Source organism: Numida meleagris, chromosome 14 (genome assembly GCF_002078875.1).
Source record: "Numida meleagris isolate 19003 breed g44 Domestic line chromosome 14, NumMel1.0, whole genome shotgun sequence".
In the NCBI taxonomy this organism is placed as follows: domain Eukaryota; kingdom Metazoa; phylum Chordata; class Aves; order Galliformes; family Numididae; genus Numida; species Numida meleagris.
Window position 1 is genome coordinate 789,948 of NC_034422.1, and position 7,106 is coordinate 797,053.

General features: G+C 46.1%; 1 protein-coding gene across 2 annotated transcripts in view; it reads left to right on the plus strand.

Moving 5' to 3' along the window:
- Positions 1-4,689, plus strand: part of LOC110406600 (septin-2) — a 29,770-nt gene extending 25,081 nt beyond the window's left edge. The window contains exon 12 of one of the 2 annotated variants that reach the window (XM_021413350.1): positions 3,897-4,689. The gene's annotated coding sequence lies outside the window, so the exon portion shown is untranslated. The remainder of the gene's footprint in view (positions 1-3,896) is intronic. The other variant, XM_021413351.1, reaches the window with a different exon arrangement.

The window sequence follows — 7,106 nt, forward strand, 5'->3', positions numbered from 1 at the left end:
CTTGTAGTGTTTGGAAGAACTGCCTGGCACTGCCAGTGGATGTTTCTCTAGCTAGAAACTGGATTAGAAGAGTGCTGTCATCCTCCAGCTCTTTTCAGCTATCTTCATTTTGGGGTGGCTCAACAAGCCCTGCACTGATGGGCTAGCACAGGTTTTGGCTTCCCTTACAGAGTAGACTTTGATAAAATTATTTTTTCTTCACTGCTGTACAGCTGAAGTGCTGAATCTGTGTGGCTCCAAAGGACATTGAAGTTGTACAGAAAAATGTTGACTGGGTCCTTACGAGCTGCCTGGTAACTGGTGCCCACCTGCACGTGGCTGTAATGGGCAGAGATAGGCATGCTTCAGAATATCATTGTACAACTTAATCCTCCACACAGAGAACAATAAACTTTCATATGAACTTGTTCATCTCAAAAAATAGTATCTCCCAATAGTCTGTTCTGCTCTCAGTTGGTAAGAGCACTCATCTTCCACTTACACTCCGGGATCATGCAGTGAGATGTACTGGGACTGTGGCCTTGGCTGTTCTGCAGTGTCCCTGTTTGTGTCTTTGAACAGGAAATCAGTTGTCCAGCTCTTCCCAGTAGGAAAACCGCTGGGACTGGGTAAGGTGGTAGCCTTCAAACCATTGTTCAGAAACAAAAATCTGTCACTGGTATGGTGCATAAGTCTGAAGCGTTTGTCAGCTCTGTTAACCTGCTGCACCTAATTACAATCTGTTTAAAGAATCCTGTATGGATTTATTTCACATCACAATTTCTGTATGCAAAATTCCCAGGAATTTGTCAAGACCTGTTTCAAGAAGGAGTAGAAACAGCAGTGTGTCATTTCTAACAGCATAGGGTAGATGCATCTTCAAAACTACATTCCCATTGAGACTAAGTTCTGAAACGGCCACTTCTCTGGGGGGAGGAAGGACTCATAGTGACACTTACCTCCCCAGTTCAGAGCACTCTCCGTCTGGCAGACTTGAAGGCTCTCCAAGGAGTTAGGCTTTTGCAAAATATAAAGTGAAAATGACCAAAACACCCAAAAGCAAGTTTTCTGATAATCTCACATAATTGTACAAACCTGTATCTCAGTATCAGTATTTCGTAAGTAAATGTATTAATACAAATTTGATTTTCATTGGCTGATCCCTGAGTAGAAAGACTGTCAGATCCCTAACGGATCCCTGCAGAGATCCTGCTTTGTTGGGAAATGTCAGTGTGAGTGGAAACACATTTATTTGCCTTTCAGTAACGTGTAGATGCCTTGGGAAAGATGAAGTCCACCGTGCAGTGGCTACAGTGACGTGTTCAATTCCTGTGAATGTGTACAGTGGCACCTTTGTGCTCCTGCCTCTAAGAGGCTTGATCTCCCAGGATTGATACAAGTGAAATACGTGCACCTTTTTCTGTTTCTCAGTGTCACACTGCAGCATCTAATGCAGCCATTAGATGGACTGGATGCAGAAGGTGAAGGGAGGTGTTTACTGCTGGAGTTTCCTGGGCGTTAGTGGGGCACGCAGAGCTCGCGGGGCGGTGCCAGAGCCTGGTGTGTTGTCGTGCTGGGCCCCTAAATGCTTCAGGCAGCGTTTTACTAAATCCACATTTTCAGAGAAACATCTGTTGTAGTTCTGGAGCTTGGAGCCTGATGTGTAGCTCTGTATATGTGGCTCAGTGGATATAAAGCCTATTAGCACATTTGATGAACTGGTAAACGTTGGAAAGCAGCTCAAAAGCCAGTTTTGGAGCTGTGTGTAGTTGGCTGGTGACATTTATTATGGGAAAATATAAGGTGCTGCCACAGACTAGCGAGAGGAAATGGAACAAACCTGCAGCACAGGAGTCAACAGAGAAAGACTGAAGTTTAGCTGTAACCCAAAATATTGGGGTTGTGAGTAATGGCATGAGTAAAAGCTAGCTAACAACAGGACATTGATGTTATCCAGAACTTCCAGATTTGTTTTTCTAGGAGTTGTGACAAAGTTTGCAAATGTTTATCCTGGTCCAGAAGCCCCAGGATTTAGCTATGAAGCAAAGCCTGGTGGGAAGACGCAGCTTCTCCAAGTTCTTGCTAAATATTGTGAAGTGAGAGAGTTGTAGCTACGTAAAACACAAACGGGTGCTATTTGAAGAAGGATAATTTAGGTCAGTAAGAAAATGTAACTGCTGTAAAATACATTTCTCTCCTTGGGAATTCAGAACTGTAGAGGCAGATACGTCAAGGTGCTCTGCGCTGCACTGGCGTTCTTCGAAGCAGCAGGGGGGAGGCAAGCTCATTCCTTCCTCAGCCTTTCCAGTGCGGGATTCTTGGTGGTCTGAACGTGTGCATCAGGGTGCGTGTGTGTGTAGTGCTAGCTAGGGAACTCGCTGAATGCGTCAGTGGCATACTGCAAAGTGTGCTGTCTCTGTTAAATAAGGGTGAGAATTCATGCTGCAGATGGAGGCATTCGATGAAAACACACTAGGAAAGTATGGGGGAGTCCTGCACATTAGTGTATAAAAATGGATATAAAAATCTGTAAAGAACAATATTAACCTAATGTATCATGAAATACTGTCTCATGAGGAGATTAGGAAGAAAGCAGGGAAATGAATCCACACTGGAAATGCCAAAGACATACTTTGCTCAGTTATGTGTTACGAACATCACCAATGGATATTGTGTTGCTGATGTTGCTAACGTCAGTGTGCGCTGGTGCTTCTAACCAGAGCCTTCATGCTTATTGGAAACATTAGTCTGTCTGTGACTGAGACACTGGTTACCATCTCTTTTTGATGTGTCTTTCCTAACAGGTTAGAGCTATGCATGCAACAGCAGAAAATTAGTTTCTCTTCCTTATTTGAAGTAACAGTGTAGCACAAGAAGTTAATTTTGTCTTTGAATATTAAATGTGGTTAGCAATGCATGGTCGCTGGCTTTAACACCTTAATGCTGGCTGGTTGGACTGAGTTATGTGAAGTGATGGCCCTGGTGGGCTGACAGTGTTAGGAACTGCTATTCCCACCATGAGGGTTCTGTTCAATGCACAAAGAGCAAAGGACCCCAGCTGTCAGCTTTCCCTCAGCCTCATCCCAGCTGTATTCTGCAGCTGCAGTCTGCACAGGTCTTGTACTGACTCAGCAAAGTTCTTTTTTTCCATCCAGCTGGGTGCTTAGGCTGAGCTACTTTTCCCCCTTGGGAAAGAGCACCTTTGGAGACTGGAGAACCGGGGGTGTCTCCCAAGTTCCACATCTGTCACGGCCTTTGTAAGCAGGAGCTCATTTTCAGGGAAAGCTGGAATTGTGCTTTCTTCAATTGGCAAGTGACAATTGGCAGAGACCTGCAAAGCTGGGAGTCATTTTTGAAGAGACAGGTCCGTATTCCTCCTTTCAGCCGTATGAGTACTGCCTTGTAAGTGCTTGGAAAAATCCGTTTGCTTTCCATTTTTACCTAAGGAGTGTCATGGGAGCGTCCGTGCATAGTGTCAAGCTTGCTGCTTATTTTAGCCCTGTTTAGATGGTAAGTGATTTTAAATGTAGTTTTTAGCGTCCGAAGTCATGCTTCACATCCCAGGCCGACAGAGGTGGCTTTCCCTGTGCGTTCGATGAGCCGCAGCAGTTCTTGCATACTTGCAGATGAAAGGGGGTGTGGGTGCTTAAGGAAGTATGCAACTAGAAATAGATTCTCATGTATGTGCTCTTATTAGATGTTTGTGACAAATATCTGTGGCCAAACTGCATCGAGAAATCGCTGCTGTCATCATCTCAGTCAGTTGATCCGGCCGTAACACAGGTCCCTGCCAGGGGGAGACTGAAGTGCTCTGGACTCTGCTGCTTTGCTAGGAGGGGATCAGGGTGCCAGAACCATGCTGGCAGTGTGAGAATTTGTCTTTTCTAATGCTGTTTGTTTTCCACTTTTGTTCGCAGCAGCGTACAGTTCTGTGTGGACGGGTGCTCTCTTTTCTTTGACCAAGCGGTAACGTTCACATGCAAAAGCCGGATTCCGCAGATCAAGACCTGCATAAAACAAACACGAAGTCTGAAGATCGTGTTGTAAAACTGCCTGTCTTATATATTCCATGTTAATCAAGTTATCCTGTATCTTTTTTGATTCTTTTGGTAACACTGTCTTCGTACTTACATGTGTGTTTTTATTCTCCTTCCTATGCCTTTTGATACAGAAATGGATAGAGCATGCTGTTTGGACTAGGCGTAGTGCTGGGACAAGGAGTTAATTGTGTATTGCTAGGTTGTCCTGAACCGTTTTGTGATTAATGCTAAAAGACTCTGTGGCCTCTTGACAGTAAATGGTGTTTGCACGGTATCGTAACTTTCAATTGCTATTTTAAGCCATTCTGTATTGTATCAGTTTCCATAACTTTCTGTGCTGTGGTTATTTTTCAAGCTTCATCTCTGGCGATTCGTATTTGTGTGATGTATGAGAAAATATACAGAACACTGATGATTCGCTGGTGATGCAAAGAAGCTGACTTTTCTAAATCATTGTGCCTTAAAATATCATGAACACTATGCATGCCAGAAACTTCCGTGGATGCCTCTGGAGAGTTGTCTTCAGGTCTCAAGTACTGCTTGCAAGTATTCCTAGCACAGGCGTTTTTAGCTCCCAGCTGCGTGGTGGCATGTACCCAACCTTTTATATACCATAACACTAATTTCATGGAGGTTTTGTAATAAACTGTATCAGTGTGAAAAAGATGAATTCTGGGGTGATTTTTGTTTTCTGCCTTTCTCTTTTATATTTTTTTAGATAATCTGTGAATTGTACTGTTGTAATGCAGAATGTCTTCAAAGGAATCATAGTCCTTAGCCTGAAGAATGAAAGGCTCCTCTGGAATTTGCTATTGTGATTTCATGTCAAAGCACCTTTCCAAACGTTCTAACTGGAAGTTAGGCAGCAAGTCTTCACATCTGCTTTTGCTGTTGTTTCTGCAAAACTTAGTGTGCATCTACTGACCCTGGCCGTGTCTGTAAATACCTTGGAAAATCGGATCTCACGCCTCAGTTTGTGAATTCATGGCTTGCTGTTTCCTTTGTGCCGTTACTGAGTGCATGGCTCTATGCATGCTTTTGTAGTCCTGTGTGGCTCATGTGCATGTAAGTGTAGATTGTTTTGCAAATATGGGGTTGAGATGCTTTGTCTTCTGTACTATGTTGGAGTGTCTGTCATGTTGCTGCTAGCCCTAATTGTGCTGTCTAGCAATGAGTGTTTAATCTAGACAGACTTCACAAAAGGCTTGCATCACCAGGGTGCGTATTTGGCCCGTGGACTTAAACTGCATAAAATGGACATAATGTTGTTATCATGGCTCTGATGAAGTTGAAAGAAGAAATGAGGTGGCGGATTTGTTTTCAGTGGCAGGGCTGCTTCAGGCTTTACGGAGATTTGAATGTTAAACGTGTCTGTCAAGGGAGGCAAGGTGAGAGCTTTAACTGCAAGCATCCTGTTTCACGTGGGTTGCGTGCCCTTATGTGTGCCTTTGTTTTCCTTCCAGAATTTTGCAGCGTATTTTGCAACCTTCTCCAAACGATGCTCTGTCCTTTTGTGCGTGTGAAAGAACAGCCACACCCTTCCCCAAACCAAGGCGTTCTGTTGCATACCAAGTTAGCTTCCTGAGCCAAGGTAACATGAAAGATTCATCTTGCAAAAGGAACTAGGACGATGGGGAAGCAGGCTGTTAAAAGCATCTCATCTTTAATTCTGTTTTTAAAAGAATAGGGCTGGTTTTCCTCTTTTCAAAGCAAAGCCTTGAAATTCACTGTCACAGTTCCAGACTGGACCTCTTACCAACCGGGAGCAGCCACCGATTATTGATCTGTTGTCTTTGCCTCCTCCTGGCTTGTGAATTGCACCTGCAGTGCTTGGGCTCAATCCCTGACATTCACAGTACTGCGCGCTTTCCTTTCAAAACGGGCTTCATATTTACGCACATCTAACATACTGTCTGCTGTTAATCTTCAGCTGCTTTTGAGCTCATTTTTTTACAGTACCTCACAGCTCAATGGGGGCTGTGTATTCCTTAAGCCAAGCTGCTGCACTGAGGCTCTCTGCAGAGCTTCCTGGCCGGTGCCAGCAGTGCCTGGGCTGCAGGAGTCCCCTCGGCCCGGCCTTCCCCAGGCAGCTGTTGGCCAGCAGACGAAGGACTGGTGCTGACCTGCTGTGATGGCTGCTGGGCAGGATCGAGGAGCAGGCGCCTGAAGTCCTTCTGGTCTCCATTAGATTTAAAGCGCTGTGGCAGACTAATGCAGCTCCTGAATGGCCGACTGGGTCATTGGGCCTTTAATTGCGGTGTGGAGTTTGATGGTCTGTGGCTGTCCGATCTATAAAAACAAGGGAGTATGCTAACAAGTCATGAAATACTGTCTCTAATGCTTTGACTGGATTGCTAAAAGCAATTTGGGAGCACGTTAATGGGTTTTTAAATCTTACATGCCTAGGACTGCCAGCTGCTGGTTTTGGAAGCACCTCCTTGTTTGGGTGCAAGGGATGTTTTCAGTGAGCAGGTGGAAGAAACGATGAGAAATGCTGTGATGACTGCAAGGATCGGAGAATAGCAGCGGTTTTGTTCCACGGTGGGGGACTGTCCTTGTGCTCGTGCAGGCAGCAGCAGCCCGGGGTTGTCCCGTGCTGCGCTCGGTGGAGTTACGGAGCTGTCCTGGCAGGGGGAAGAAGCGGCCCGTCCCGGGGGCTGGGGGCTGCCCCGCGCCTCGCACCGTGGTAGTTCAGTTGAGGTTCCTTGGCTGTGCTTCAGTCGTAGGCTCGCGCCTCTTTTGGAGCGTTCTAAATCCGTTCGAGCTCTCTCCTGCCGCCTCCTCCCGTTATTCTGGCAGCTTTACCTAGAATAACTTTCAGTGTTGCTCTTAAAATGGCTCACTGGCAACGGCGCCCGTTCCTGCTCCGCGGAGTACGTTTGCGGAGCGATTCAGTCCTTCCCCCGGTATTTCGAGCCGCTAAATCTGGAACCGCGTTCCCTATTTCTTCCCTTGGATTTTTACGTTGTCCTTGGTGTCTCCCGCGTTCCGCTTGCCGTGCGAGCGCAGAGCGCTTCCCGTGGCGGCCCCGAGCCCCGGCGCAGCGCACACGTGCGGGTCCGGGGCTGCGGGTCCGGGGGTGCCGGG